Here is a 16,482-nt window from a genome sequence, read left to right on the forward strand (position 1 = left end):
TACAGTAGAATCCATGTTGAGGTAACAGGAGGAATTCGACTTGAATATTATAAACATTTTAAAGTTAATTATTTACTTTATTATAATTTAAAGTATTTCTATGCCTTTAGATACTTGTTGGTAATATAGCAATTAATATGAGGAAAATGTAAAGTCTATAGTTTTCATGCAAAATTATATACCCATTTTTTGTGCGGATTCGATGTGAAGTGATGTTATCCTATTCATCCTGCCTATACCTTCCAACAGTATTCGTCAGACTGCGGCCCGAGGTGGCGCTCTTTTCTGTCGGGAGACTGATATTTATATCAGGTATTTATATATGATCTACCCTAAGCCTAAATTAATCACTCCGTGCGTATTCCTGGGTCAATTGGCAGAGCCGGGCAAAACCCGACTTTACTTCGCTGCGGAACCACGCAGCGATGTTAATCACTCACAGGACTATCCGACCCAAGAGTTAAATATTTCTCATTACTATGACGTCCCTCGGCTTTAGTTCCCTGATTTCCCGTTTACGTAATTGTCCTGTTGTGCCCGTACTGCTCTCGTCGGTGAGGTGTGGGTTCAGGCCAACGTGGCCGGGACCAGGAAATACGGGACCTGGAGGGAGAGTGAGGTGAGGAGGAAGAATGGTAGGCTGTTCCAAGGATAACTCGGTGTTAACAGTTCCACGAGCCCCTTTTATTGTCGTTTTGAGAGCCTGCTGCAGCCTGGCGGTCCCATCGCGGAACGAGCGCCCTTCCCGCGACGACCCGGACTCCCGGGAGACCGTCCCGTGCGTTAACACGTCCCGACCCAAACTGGAAATCTTCCCACGTAACAATGTCCCCGATTAAGGTTGCTCCGCAAAGATGCGCAACACGTGAGCGACCCGTTACGTAAAAGTACCGAAAGTAAACACTACTCTTCAGCCAATGTTTTGGTAGGCTAACCAATATGGCGAAAAAATTAGCTAATGAAGAAAAAGTGTGTTCACACACTACCATGCAATCAAACGTGCAACTTTATTGTTCCTAAATAATCAGATACAACATGGAGAATGCTGTAAACAGTTCCTGCAGTAACACTTCATTTGTGTGTGTTAAATCTTATTTTGTTTAACTGAAAGTATTGTATCAGTTTGCATTCTTAAATAAATTAGCATCTTTGAATTGAATAGTGTGTCGTTTCCCTAGAGTAGCATCAGTATATGGCACACATATGAGCTCGCTTACATCAAGGTCGGGAGTGCGCCGGTAGTTATAGTCTGACCACTTCAGCACTCCCTCAACTAGCATCTCCTGAGATCGGCGAGCAATAAGACTCGTTAGCAAATGTTCATCTATTAAACACATTTGTCTATAGTTTGTTTTGTTCATGAGCCAGAGACGAATGTGTTGTTACTGTATTTTGGTATAAAATCTTTGTGAGTGGAGTGCCTCGACATACATTTTTTTTTAACATGTAGGTACTGTTTAAGTGTATATATTCAATTTTGTTAGGTTTAGTATTGTATACTGCCAAGGGGATGTTCCGAGATCAACTATTTGGCTTAGGAATATTAATTTGACAACAATGTTACTTACTGGACTTTCCTGTGACCATCATGTGGTTATGATAATGAAATTATGAACAATGGAGATATATGTTATATAATCTTATTTTCTGTTTTCTGAACCAAATTACATGTGGATAAACTGCATCGTATTCTTGATACAGTAGGGAATGAAAGGATATTTATAGGAGCTGATACTAATGCCAAGTCACAGTTATGTCATTCTCCGTCTAGAGAAGAAAATGTAGATATTGTAACATCATTTGTGATTAAAAAGAGCTGTATGTGATAAATAAGGATGGAACTTTAGGTACTTATGTTTCCTCTGCAACAAATACTGATACTTACATTTATGTCACTCTTACTGACTCGACTCTTAGAAATAAAGTTATTAACTGGGATATATCCCTGGAAAGCTCAAGCGATCATAGATTGAAAATGTATGTTTTAAGATTCGGCAAAGAAGAGATGGTCAGTAGTAGTATGCGACCTAGGTACATTTATAAAAATGCTGATTGGAACAAGTTTGATAAAGACTTGCAGAAGAAATTAAATGAATTAATGCATGACATATGTATAGGACTGATGATGCTGAATATTTAGCTAAATAGTTAACATTAAAACTCATTGAACTTTGTGAGAAAAGTTTGAGAAAGCAAACCAGTAAGATCAACCAGAATGACTGGTGGGATTTTGAACTCGATGACATGAGAAGAGATCTCAAACAAACAAGGAAACTATTGAAACAAACTGGAAATTAATATTACAGGTTTATATTGTTAGAACAATACAGATGCAGGAACAGGGCCTATAACAAGACTTTGAAAATCAAGATGTCATATTGGGAAAGATTGGTAACAATTAAGGGTAATCAAGACCCTTGGGGCTTAGTGTACAAATTATGTGCTGATATAATAAGACCCCCTTTTGAGGTAACAGGTATGAGGCCAATCAATTATAAAAGGGAATATCTAGTAACTATATTGATAGATTTACTACCTGATGACATAGATGAAATTGATACAAAAATACAAATACTTAAAAGGAACTTTATGAGCATTCTACCTAGTACTTGTGATACCAGCTATTTTACCATGGAAGATCTAGATCTTATAATCAAGAATATTAAGCCTAGGAAGGCTACTGGTAAAGATAATGTCCCTGTGGAGCTTATTTGGCGAGTTTATCCACGAGCCAAAAAGTTTCTACTTATGCTGTATAATTTATGTCTTAAGACTGGAGTCTTTCCAAGTGTTTGGAAAAAAAGGATTGCTGAAGATGATATAAGAGGGACAAGAGAAAAATCCCCGGAATCTTAAGTCATATAGACATCTTACATTACTTAAAATACTTGGAAAGATTTATGAACGTTTACTAAACAGAATATTAATGGCTTATCTTGATAGCATTAATGGTATACATAGGCATCCATTTGGATTCAGGTGTGGTCAATGCACTGAGAAAGCACTTTTGGAGATCCAAGAAGCTTTAAGAATAACCGAAGGAAAATATGTAATATCAGTGACACTGGATATTCCAGGAGCTTTTGATCACACCTGGTGGCCTCAAATTCTTTAGAGGCTGAAGATTTTGGAGGTACCAAAGAATCTTCACAGAGCAATATATAGTTACTTTGAAGCTAGGCAATGTGAATGTATGATTGGAGACATATCCCATGTAAAGACATTGACAATAGGTTGCCCACAGGGCTCCGTTTTTGGACCTTTGATGTGGAATTTACTATTTGACGAAATACTGCGGCTTGAGTTACCAGATAACTGTGTCATTTTTAGAAATGCTGACGATGGACGGTTGTTAGTACCAGCTCAGTCCCGTCATGAATTGGAAATGAAGACTGAAAATTCATTGTGAAGAATACAAATTGGATAATAAATGTTCGTCTTCAGCTATCTTCGGTGAAAACAGAATGTATTATTTGGAAAGGAAGCTTTAGAGAGAGAGAGAGAGAGAGAGAGAGAGAGAGAGAGAGAGAGACCGTCTATGATTACAACGAATCAACGAGTGCTTAAAGTGAAGTCAAATGTGAAATATTTAACAGTTAAGAATACAACGGGGACAAGCTTTCATGAATATGCCCGAAAAGTATCATCAAGGGCTCTTGTACGTTTACAGAAAATGTGCCGCATATCCCCTTTGAATTGGGGGATTGATGCTAAGACACTGATGACATTGTGTAAGGGTGTACACAACAGTATTTTGACTTATGCTTGTGTTGTTTGGAGCGACTTGGTCCAGCACAGTCATGTTCGAAGGTACTTATTATCTTCACAACGAACAGCTTTGATTGCCATAACAAAAGCATATTGGACGTCATTAGGACTACAAACGATTGCGGGTACCTTACCTATTGATTTAAAGATCATGGAGAAAGCTGAACTAAGTTGGGGATTATAAGGAAGGTGTCTACCATAGAAGTTAAACAGATAAGATCGACGATGATAGATAACGGGCAAGAATGCTAGGATTACAGTGACAAAGGATGATATACTTATGATATTTTTTCCAGTGTCAGAGACATATTAAGGTATATTTGGATACTACCAGACTAATAATGATACTACTAATGAGAATTTAAGTGGCCATGGAAACTTTAAAGCAAAGTTGTATTCTATGTCATTATCTGATAATAATATGTGCCCAATATGTCAAAAAGAAGATACAGTCTCTTTCTATCCCACCTTCCCATCTTAGTCTCCATCGGTATCCTGTGGTCGCTGATTCCTTCCATCACCATACTGCCTACCACCACCTCCACCAGTATCACATCCAGCATGTTTACACTCTCCTCCTCACCCTTACCATTGCCCTTTCAAGTGTGCACCCCACCACCTACCCCAATCAACAATTGACCAGCTGGGATGCCCATCTTTGCTCTTTCTTCCCAATCTCCTCCTGTCCCTGTTACCACACCACCCCTGGAATGTTAAGATCGCCTGCCACTAATACCCACCTATCCTTTACTAGCACATTCAACCTGTGTTTACCACCTCGATGTCTTCGCCCCCATGCCCCGGGGGTCTGTACACCACCAGCACCCTTACTTGTCTCTTCCAACCTTTGATTCATAATTCCAATACTTCCACTTTCTCCCTCATCCATTAAACCCTTTCAATCAGTCCTTCCAGCGCACATACTATCCCTCCCCCATTTTTGTTTCTGTCCCTTTTGAATATCTCATATTTAGCCCTCCGCAGTTCCTCATCACTGATTTATTCATCCAGTCATGTCTCAATCGCTACAATAATATCATAAATTTTCCTCTACATTGCTTCAGTACATGTCAACATTTCTATGTATATATAAACTCCTTCAATTAGTGTTGCTATCTTCATATTGTTGCATTTTTCCCTGTGTGATTCTGTTCCTTTTCAACCATTATGTGTGCCTTTTTCATGTAATCATTCCTTCATCAGCCCCTTTTCTGCTCTGTTCACCTTCTCTAACACAAATGCTACTCTCTCCCACCAATAATCTCATTACTAACATTCCCTCCTGCCCCCTCCTCTTTACTCCCCTCCGACTTTACACCCATGTGTGTCTTGTCTGTGTCCTCCTCCCTTGCCAGTTTCCCTGCCCTACACTTCTTGATCTCAGCCCCTCCTCGAGCACCTGTGTTAATATTGCCACACCTCTGTTTAGATGGACCTGGTCTCTAGCCATATGCCACCTAGTTATTTTGCTCCTGGCACTCTTCCCCTTATCTGGCACTGTCTCCTCATGATGGCCTCCGCAGCTTTAAGATTTCCCAGATGAATTCCCCTTCTGGGTAACGCTCCGATCACTACAATGGTCCCACTGGTTTTCTCGCCTGATTTCACATAGCATTTCTCTCATGTCATTTTCAGATTTTTTTGACTCTCTGTTCCTGTTGAGGTTATTATTACCTAAATGCACCACCACACTTTTCACACCTTTCATATTGCACTCCTTTACCTTTTCCTGTACATCTGCAATTGTCTCTCTACTTCTGACTGCCTTATAGGCCCTATGAACCTCCACATAAGGGAGCATTGACTGCCCAAACAGTGCTACCATCTCCCTGCCAGTTCTATCCTTTTTGTTGGTCTCGTCTTGTACCCTCTAATTTCCTTTCCACCTGTCTACATTCCCCTTAATAGCCACCTCAACCAACTTTCCTTGTTTCCCTCCATTTTATCGCAAACTCTACTCCGTATTTCTGTCTCTTCTACCTTTCCTTCCTAACTAATGCTGTTTTTCGCCCCCCCCCCCCCCCCATTACAATGCTTCCATACCATCACTTCCTCTTCTAAAGTGCCATTTAGTCTCTTCAATCTGCTGATATCTTCCTCTAGAACCCTCACCATATCCGTATGCTCTCTCAACCTAGCATTTTCTCTCAATTTACTCACCTTCAAATCTTCTCTTAACTGGTCTACCTCCCCATATATTTCCTTTCCTCAGACACCAACACCTTGCTTCTTTGTATTCCTGCCCTCCAATTAATCTAGGGCACTTTTTAGGTTTCCGAATTCCTCCTCAAGTTTATTAAGACTGTTTATTACTTTTCTATATGTCCTATACTGTTCTAACCTTCTCAATATGCAATTTTTATTCTGCTCCCCCTGCTGTAAGATTTCCTCCCTCCATTTCATTACCTAGCTTCCTCCTCTTTCTGCATATACCCTCCTTTAACTAACATCTCACAGAAGATATTCCACAACCATTACCTTCCTTGGTTACACCCGACTGACCTGACTCCCTTCACATCACCTGGAATTTACTCTCCCCATCCACTAGCTCATTCGGCGTTTGACCTAACTTCCTTTGTTAAGGCACACTTCTTGCAAATCCACTCTTTATTCTCGAGACCTTCTAACCCCTCTGACACACTGACGGCAGTCGTTGTACCCTCCTAGATGCAGAGACCGTACCTGTCCGCCGACATGGGCCTAAGGGAGGTAGGTCCCCCCCCCCCCCCCTGTGCACCGACTGTGAAGTGCTACGAGCAGGGATGCACCCGCGTGCCCCCTGGTATGTCAGCGGATGTAAGGGTGTTGTATATAGTTTTGTTTTATAAATACATTTAAATAACCACGAGCCTCCGCAGATATATATAACTCTTACGTCTGGATTAGTGTATGTGAATGTTATGTAAATACTTCGTCTTTATTTTGTAATTTATTAACTGAGTCATTTGTGTTTGCATTTTATTAACTGACTACTTTTTATATCGTTATAATAGTTCTGTAATTCATTCAAGTGTTATGTCAGCCATGTAACTGCAGCCTGGCGCACCACGAGGCGGGCCTCTCCCACGCCAGCCGATTTCCCCTCCCCTCATCCGCGGCCTGCTAGCGGGCGGAGGAGGGCAGTGGCAAACCAGACGCGAGAGCGAGTAGACGTGCGCTCCACTCTGCTCCGCTCGAGAGACGCGTTTTCTTAGCTCTGAGTTCGCAGTCAGTGATAACGTCACGGGACTGCCTTTGCAGATGAGCTGCTCTTCAATAGCATTCGTTATACCGCTGGACTTTCTCAGTTTTACGTATCTTTTCGGGACCTTAGCTGCTTACATCGTAGGCCGTGTAAGTGCCTCTTCGAACCGCCGAACTCTCTCGGTCAGTACGTGTAATTACTGGACCTTTCTCGCTTACGTGACGGGTCGTGTACGCGCTGTGTATCAATACGGAACTTTCGTAACCGGTTTGATTAGCTACGGGGTTACCTTCCCTGTCGTTTCGGGTCGCATCTTGAGGACGATTCTTATTTCCTGGAGTCCAGGTCGCGGCGGGGAAGACGTTTGTTCCGCGACGTGCCGGCCAGAGAGATAACGAGGTGCGGGAAGGCGCGAACTCGAGACGTTTCGGCGAGAGACATCGTGGCGCGGAAACAGCGTCTACCCGAGACGTTTCGGCGAGAGATAGCGCGACGTGGGAGCGACGGAAATTCAAGACGGTGACGCGGCGGGATCACCGGACGAAGATAAAGCGATGGTAAGTATCGGTTTGTATTACTGGGAAAAATTACGATTACATCTAGGATCAGTAGCGCCTGCGTGTAGGATTGCTTGGAAACAGACAGGTCAGGACAGAAACGATCTGATTAGCTTCGGGACGGACATGTACGAGGTAGAGTACTCTGCAAAAATTGACGTGAAAGGCGTAGTGTGCGGGTCCGGCGGCGCGACCGAGAGCGCAGATGGCATGGACAACACAGACAACAGCTGTAAGCAGGAACAGAGTGACAAACCCGCAGATGTTGAGGGGCCGGTAGTGCGATACGTGAATGCGCAGTTCGAGTTGCCAGTGTTCGCAGGGAGAGACAATGAGGACCCGCGGGAGTTTCTGCGGGAGTGCGAGCACCTCCTAAAGCTGTACGAAGTGCGATGGGCAGAGTGGGCGTCGCGAGTGGCGGGACAGCTCCGCGGCGAGGCGAGAAACTGGTTGTCAATGGCCGGGAGTTTTGATACCGAGTGGGGACATTTTGTACGCCAAGTCGAGACTAGGTTCGATAACGATTAGGCGCGTGCGATGTGCCTGCGGACTTTCTATTGCCGGAACCAGGACAAAGACGAGAGCGTGGAACAGTTCATCTACGAAAATCTGTGCATGTTCCGCCGATTGGGGACAAGTGGGGACGTGAGTGCGGCATTACCAACTATCGTCGAACAGTTGTTGCCAGAGTTCCACCCCTTCATGAGGACAACCCCCAGACATGACACAGAGGAGTTCGTGGCCCTCGCTCGCGTGATTGAGCGCTACATGTCGCAGTGGAGGACAGCACTTAGGGGCGCGAGAGTTTCCCGGGCCCTCTCAGGACCACGGGGGGTGACTGTCACAGAAGTCACGGACAATGACATGGCCAGGTAGAGCTGTGCCGATGGCGTGGGACCTCGGAAGACAACAAACCGATGTGGCACCAGGGGAAGCCCAGAGACATTTGCAGCAGGAGGGGAACATCACGAGTAGACAGGAATGCTGGAGAAGGACGAGACCCGCCTCGATGCCGGTTTTGCCCAGAGGCATACCATTGGCATCGCCTGTACCCCACCAGAGCAGCGAGGGAGGAGGCGCGCGAAGGAAACATGTCGCAGGCGGGAAATGTGGGGATGGGGGCGAAGGGACAACTGGGTGTTGCCCCCCAACCCGCCAACCACCGGCAGACCCAGTAACCAGCAGGACTCGTCGACCACCGCCCACACTAACAACACCGACATCATGTCCATTGTCGGGAAATGAGGGGCAAAATAAATGCTCCCCGTCAGCTGTTCCCATGCCGGGGCAACCTCAGGGGCAACTGAGGGTCACCACGACCACAGCGGCCCTGACGGAGGTTTTTCCGGGGTCGGACCAGCCACCTTGTCAACCTGCCGTCGACGAGGTGGGCAACCGGAACATGAATGTGTCAACTCCGGGACGAGCTGAGGACCTCACCGCGAGATCCCCATGCCCGGACGGCCAGGAGGCCGGGGGCAGTGGGGGACAGACGACTGCACAGCTGGGGCAGGTCGGCCCCGAGGTGCAGGAGCTGCTGCGTGTCCCCGTCCATGCTAACGGATGGGAGATGCTGGCCCTAGTGGACGCCGCCGCCAGCCGATCCTACATCGCGGCCCACCTGGTGAGGGAGGAGGCGGTGACCCCACAAAGGGAGCTGGTGCAGCTGGCCACCAGGGACGCCGTCGTCACAGCAGGGGGCATCACTCAGGTAACATTGAGCATCGTTGGTCACGTTAGCCACATCGAGGCCTGGGTGGTCCCCAAGCTCCGCACGGGGCTGATCCTGGGAGTCCCATGTCTGTACGAGGTCGATGCAACCGTGGAAGTACGAGCTGGACGGATGCACTTCGGCACCTGGGGGCACTGGACGGTGTATGGCATACACCAGGTTCCCCCAGTCCCCCTCAGTCAGTCATCCGCCTGGAGGATCTTCAGCACGGTGTCCCCGAGGAGCACGTCGACACCATCAACTGTGTCCTCGCCTCCCAAGCACAGGTATTTGCTGCCGCGGACTGGCTACGACGGACGAATTTGACAGAGCACCAGATACCGATAGTACCGCACTGCCCTCCTTCTGAGAAGGTGTATGGATTTGGCATCCGAGAGCGGTAGGCCATACAGATTTAAATTGACGAGATGTTACGTGACGGAGTGGTTGAGCCCAGCACCTTCCCGTACAACTCGCGGGTGGTGCTGGCCACCAAAAAGGACGGAAGTTTACGCTTTTGCGTAAACTTCAAGGCAGTAAACAAACTGACTATTCCCGCCACGCCCCCGCAGATCAACATCACGGACGCTTTAGCCGAACTAGGGGACGCGACCATCTTCACGACTCTTGACTTTAAATCGGGCTACTGGCAGGTGCCAGTATGCCCGGAGGACCGCCCAAAGACGGCATTCACAGCACCAGACGGCCGGTGATATCAGTTCTGCGACATGCCTTTTCGTCTCATGGATGCTCCTGCCACGTTCCAGGCCCTGATGGTACGTGTTCTGGACGGGTACATTGGTGAATTCGCCAGTGCCATCTGGTCCAGGACATGGGACGAACACGTGCACCATCTGGCACTGGTGCTAGAACGTATGGCCAGACATGGACTGACGTGTGCCCCAAAGAAATGTCACATCGGGGCCACTGATTTCGAGTTCCTGGGACACATTGTGACGGCAGAGGGGTGCCGTCCCCGACCCGAGCAGTTGGAGCTGATCAAGGGGCAGGGGGCACGGAAGACCATGAAGCAGCCCCAGAAGCTGCTGGGGCTGCTCAACTGGCTGCGGTCCTTTGTCCCCGACTTCACCACGATCACGGCCCCGATGACGGACCTACTGTCGCCAAAGACTAAGTTCCGGTGGACCCCCGCCGCGGACGATGCCTTGCGGCAGGTGAATTACCGGTTCAGGAACTGTCACACGCTCTCATGCCTGGTGCCCAGCCGTCCCATCTTCATCCAGACGGATGCGAGTCAGAAGGGGATGGGTGCGGTGCTGTACCAGATGGATGACCAAGGCGTAAGGCCCGTGATCGTGTATGCCAGTGCCAAGTTTGGGCAGGCTGAACAGAGGTATCTGGTGAATGAGCAGGAGTGTCTTGCAGTGGTCTGGGCACTGCAGCGCTACCGTCACCACGTCGAGGGGCGCTCATTCACGCTGAGAACCGACAGCCAATGCCTCTGCTGGCTAGACTCCGCTCAGGGCCGGAAGTCTAAGTTCACTTGGTGGGCCATGCTGATCCAGAAATTTTCGTTCACGGTCGAACACGTTCCTGGATGTGAAAATCAGCTGGCCAATGAGTTGTTCCGGAATCTGGATCCTGAGAATGAGTTCTGCGACTACCAGGGCTGGGAGTAAGTGCTCCTCCCTGAGCGCGAACGCGCGGCTAAAGACTCGGTGCCGCGACCGTGTGCGTTGTATGTGCTGTCCAGCTCCACTGCCCCTGCGCCTGACGCGCGACCAGAGACAATGACTGAACTGCTCACGTGGGTTCACGCTGCGCAGCTCTGGGACCCCGACACCCAGACTCGACTGACGGAGTGCGGGGAATGGGTGGTACTGGGCTGCCGGAGTCTGAACGGGGTGCTCCAGACCAGGGGGGCTCACAGGACGAGCAGGTGGCAGACCCACGAGCCACCCGTGGTTAGGCGCTGGGTCATAGGCTACCTGCATGACCACCCCCTGGCGGGACACCCAGGTGCGGAGCAGATGCTGTGTGAGGTCAGAAGGACGTTCCACTGACCTGGCGACATGGCAGAAGTGAGACACTACGTGCGGACCTGCCTGCATTGCCAGGAGCGGAAGTCCCGACGACCCGATGGCAAGGAGCAACAGGTCCCGCGACGGCCCCGAGATCCCTTCCACACTGTGGCGGTGGATATCATGGGGCCGTATCCTCGCACGTCCTGTGGCCGGCGTTTCATTGTTGTGGTCACGGACATCTTCACCCGATGGCCGTAGGCGTTCGCAGTGCCAAACGTGAAGGCCGACACCGTGATTGCCTTGCTCGAGCGTGAGTTCTTCCCGCGTTACGGGTACCTTGCGGTCCTGCTGACGGACAACGGGGTGCAGTTCACTGGGAGAAACTGGCGAATGTCCTGTGCGGGATGGGGGGTGGAGCATCACATGACGCCCACCTACCATCCACGCGCGAATCCGACCGAAAGGCGGAATCAGGACATTAAGCCTCAGCTGCGCATCCGGTTGGACGAGGACCACACCAAGTGGGACCTGCACCTGCCTACACTGCTGTTTTGCCTGCACCGTCGGACGAACGCTGTCATGGGCCATTACCCCGCTGAACTGGTGCAGGGCCGAAACCTCGCCCTGCCAGGGGAAGCACGCACACTCTCCGACTCGCCCGACACGACCACGGACGATCTGCGCGAAGACGCCCGACGATGCCAGGCTGGCTACCTGGCCCGACGCACGCCGCAGACGCACCAGCCCCCAGGACAATTGGAGCCTGGCCAGCAGGTTTTTGTCAGGTGTCACCACCTGTTGTCTGGCGAGTGGGGCTTCTGCGCCAGCCTGGCCCCTAAGTGGTCAGGCCCGCAGGAGGTAATTGACAGACTTTGGACCACCTCGTACCTCGTCCGTCGCGCCGACGGACGGACGACAAAGGTACATAGAGACGACATCCGATTGGCAGACGGGACGCACGAAGATGACGACCACGACGACGAAAGCGGGCCACTAGTTGAGGATGGAGCCAATGACGACGTCGCCGTAGGAATACTGGTCGACCTCGGCGACCCCGTGGTGACGAAACCGGAGATTGACCAGGGACATCGATTGGATCACGTCCACCCCTGGTCATGGCGGGTGGTAAGCGGGTACGTTGATGGATACGATGACCCATGGGGCACGACGCACGAATGTGACAGCACAAGAATACCAATTCCGCTTCCTGCGAGGAGGCGTCAGAGAGGGGACGACGGCTCCAGACCGGCGAGAGGGGGCGGGGCAAGGACGCCCGACAGGATGGGCGGAAGGGGCCCGCTTGGCGTGACCGTGGTAGAGCTGGAGCGCTTTGTGGACCGGGTACTTCCGCCCGACGATGACAACGCCAATGTCAACGACATACCACTCATTGAGGACGTGACGAATGACGACAATGTCCAGGGTGATCTGGTCGACCTGAGAGACCCTGTGGTGACGTTGCCGGAGCCTGACCACAGACGTGGACGGAGACACGTCCTCCCCTGGGAACGGCGGGTGACGACAAGGACGTGACAGATGGGGTGACAGTCCGGCTCCTCAGTGTAGAGGGTGATGTCGACAGGGCCCAGCAGGTGGTCCTGGACTTGCCTTCCGGGGAGCCGATGACGACCACTCACGCAGGGAGCGGGCCGGCGTTGCGCCGGTCCACGCGTGAGACGACTGCCCCTCACTACCTCCGGGACTACGAGTGGGGGGGTCAGTACAAGCCACGAGACATACGACAGACATAGGCCGGGGGGCTGCGCTGCAGTGTGATTGCAGCTCCTGCCCCGGTTCGCCCGACCCATGCAAACTAACGTAATGGACTGCGACTACTAGACACGTAGCCGGACGTGACCGCGGCTTCCGGTCTAGGCCGACGTCGAGGGCCAGGACGGCTCCGGGAGAGGGGGGCATATGACGACAGTCATCGTACCCTCCTAGATGCAGAGGCCGTACCTATCCGCCGACGTGGGCCTAAGGGAGGTATGTTCCCCCCCTTTGTGCACCGACTGTGAAGTGATACGAGCAGGGACGCACCCGCGTGCACCCTGGTACGTCAGCGGACGTCCGGGTGTTGTATATAGTTTCGTTTTATAAATACATCTAAATAACCACGAGTCTCCGCAGATATATATAACTCTTACGTCTGGATTAGTGTATGTGAATGTTATAAAAAATACTTAGTCTTTATTCTGTAATTTATTAACTGAGTCATTTGTGTTTGCATTTTATTAACTGACTACTTTTTATATCGTTATAATAGTTCTGTAATTCATTCAAGTGTTATGTCAGCTATGTAACTGCATCCTGGTGCACCGCGAGGCGGGCCTCTTCCACGCCTACCGATTTCCCCTCCCCTCCTCCGCGGCCTGCGGGCCTCGGCCTGCTAGCGGGCGGAGGAGGGCAGTGGCGAACCAGACGCAAGAGTGAGTAGACGTGCGCTCCGCTCGAGAGACGCGTTTTCTTAGCTCTGAGTTCGCAGTCAGTGATAAAGTTCCCGGACTGCCTCTGCAGCTGAGCTGCTTTTCAATAGCATTCGTTATACCGCTGGACTTTCTCAGTTTTACGTATCTTTTCGGGACCTTAGCTGCTTACGTCATAGGCCGTGTAAGTGCCTCTTCGAACTGCCGAACTCTCACGGTCAGTACGTGTATTTACTGGACCTTTCCCGCTTACTTGACGGGTCGTGTACACGCTGTGTATCAATACGGAACTTTCGTAACCGGTTTGATTAGCTACGGGGTTACCTTCCCTGTCGTTTCGGGTCGCATCTTGAGGACGATTCTTATTTCCTGGAGTCCAGGTCGCGGCGGGGTGGACGTTCGTTCCGCGAGGTGCCGGCCAGGCTGCGGTAGGATTTCTTTACAGAATAAAAAGGGGCTCGTGGAAACGGACATCATCGCATTATCCTTTGAACTACCTACCGCTCCTCCTACCTACGCAACATTCCCTCCAGGTCCAGTATTTTCCGGTCCCCGCCACGTTGGCCTGAACTCACTTCCTCACCGACGAGAGCTACATTGGCGAAACAGGACATTTCCGCAAACAGGAAATTAGGGACCATAGGCCGAGGAACATCAATACCTTACCAAAAAAGTAAAACTGTCGTCGCACATTTCATGGTGGATGCCATTATCCCTCTTCCTCCACACTTTTCCGTAACTCTTACATTTCACCATCCCACACATTCCTAACCTAGTCACCCAAGTGCTTGTCACCGAGATTTGCCTTTCACACACTTCTACTCCTTACGCCTTCCTAGCCTTTGTGTCACTGCCTGTACTTTTAAAGTACCCGCACCACAGCAACCTCCACCCTACACTGACACCTAAATAGTTAAAAAAAAAAAAATTAATTTCACTCCATCAAATTTGATGCCCAACTACACTAGCCGCTATTTTTACCTTATCTAACCACCATGATATATGCGGGTATTTAATTGTAAATAACTATTTATATACTCGTATAGTTACAAAGAATACAAAAAAAAAACAGAATAATTTGTTTATGTAATAAGAAAACACAAAAATATTCTCATCATAGATTTTTCATTTAAATTTTCGTGCAATCTTCTTGGTATTTTATCATTTCTAAACATGCTAATAATTCTGTATTTCCTACTCATTTCGTGTTACTAAAACACATTCTATTGTGTTCTTATGTGCTCTCTCCTTAATTTTTAAGGAAAATATAAAATATAACCATCTTTTTTAAGTCTTTAGGCTGTGTTCCAAATAGGTTAAAATGCGTGCTCACGTACTCGCTCTCGGAAGTGACGACACGGGAACGTTGTTCCATATAGTCGAGTGTGAGCACGAGAACCAGTGCGCATATCGAGTGCTTTTGAATGCATGCTCGTTGTGTACTCTCGTAACCATTGTTTGTTTACGTTTACGTCTGGACTATTGTTCTAAAAAATGGAAAATGAACAATGCACGTTTCATTGTAAGTACCTGTTCGTAATTAAACTACATGCGATGTCTTCATGTGATATGTAAGACGTGGAACAAATATGCAGCAAAGATAAACAAGTATGATACCGGTAATAGCACGGAAATTGACCTGGAGGTATAGGTTAGGATAGTTAATTTTAACATGATGAAACATAAACATATACATACATGCATTTAGGTGATGGATAAACCAACGTACATGTCTTAATGAAGCTGTTAGCATTGTACATTGTTGTAGGAAACATACACATGGGTGTGTTTACTTTGGAGTATGGTTGTGTTCCAAATGGCGAGCACGCATAGAGCATGCACTTTGCACGAAAGGAATTGTGGGTGTGAGTATGAGCACGAGTGCAAGTGCGAGTGCAACTGCTAGTGCGGATTATTTGGAACACAGCCCAAGTCATCATATGGTTTGCACACGACCTGTTAAAATTTCTACACGGCAATTATAAGCCTAATTTTGCATAAACAATTTTACTAATATAAATAGATTCATACTTTAAGTACACGACTTATTCTTAAATCATAATGTTAATTTTCAATCGTTAACACTGTTTTAGCTAATCTTGCGGGTAATAAAATATTTGCTTTTTTACATTCTTGGAATAAACTTTGAAAAAATTCTTGAAAGACTATTGGCGGTATTCCAAGACGTTTGAGTAAGGTAGCGAATATGCACTGCCTTGTTGGGCCACTGCCGTACCCTTACTCTCGGGTCATATTCCAAAACGTGTCCTAACTGAACCTTTGTAAGGTATCAGATCGACAGCCGTTTTAATAAACTAGGACATGTGCGAGGCTATAAACAGTTGTACTACGTGGAATCCATAGTAATTTTAGCTTATTTTTTTAAAACTATGGAATTATAAAGTGAAATAAAATATTTAATTTTGGTTGTACAAGAATAAACGATGAATTTTTGGCCGTATTTATGTTTGCTGTTTTTTAAGATATTACGGGGGGAAAATTGTAATCGTAAAAGTTCTGTTAAAGTTCATTAAAAAGGTATGTATGTGTGTATGTGTGTATATATATATATATATATATATATATATATATATATATATATATATATATATATATGTATATATACACACACACACAGTTATGGATCAAGTCGGCAACAGACAGGACACCAAAAATCAGTGCCCTAAAAATAAGGGACTGGCCGTGTCCTATCGTGCACTTGGAATATGGTTATGGTACAGGTATAGAATATTCATCACCTAAACCGTTATTTTTGTGGCTTGGAATACGGCCCTATGAGTTTTACTTTATTTACTCTATGTAGTTTATAACTGTGTGAATTGTCTCAGAT

The sequence above is a fragment of the Bacillus rossius genome, chromosome 1, assembly GCF_032445375.1.
Source record: "Bacillus rossius redtenbacheri isolate Brsri chromosome 1, Brsri_v3, whole genome shotgun sequence".
NCBI lineage: Eukaryota > Metazoa > Arthropoda > Insecta > Phasmatodea > Bacillidae > Bacillus > Bacillus rossius.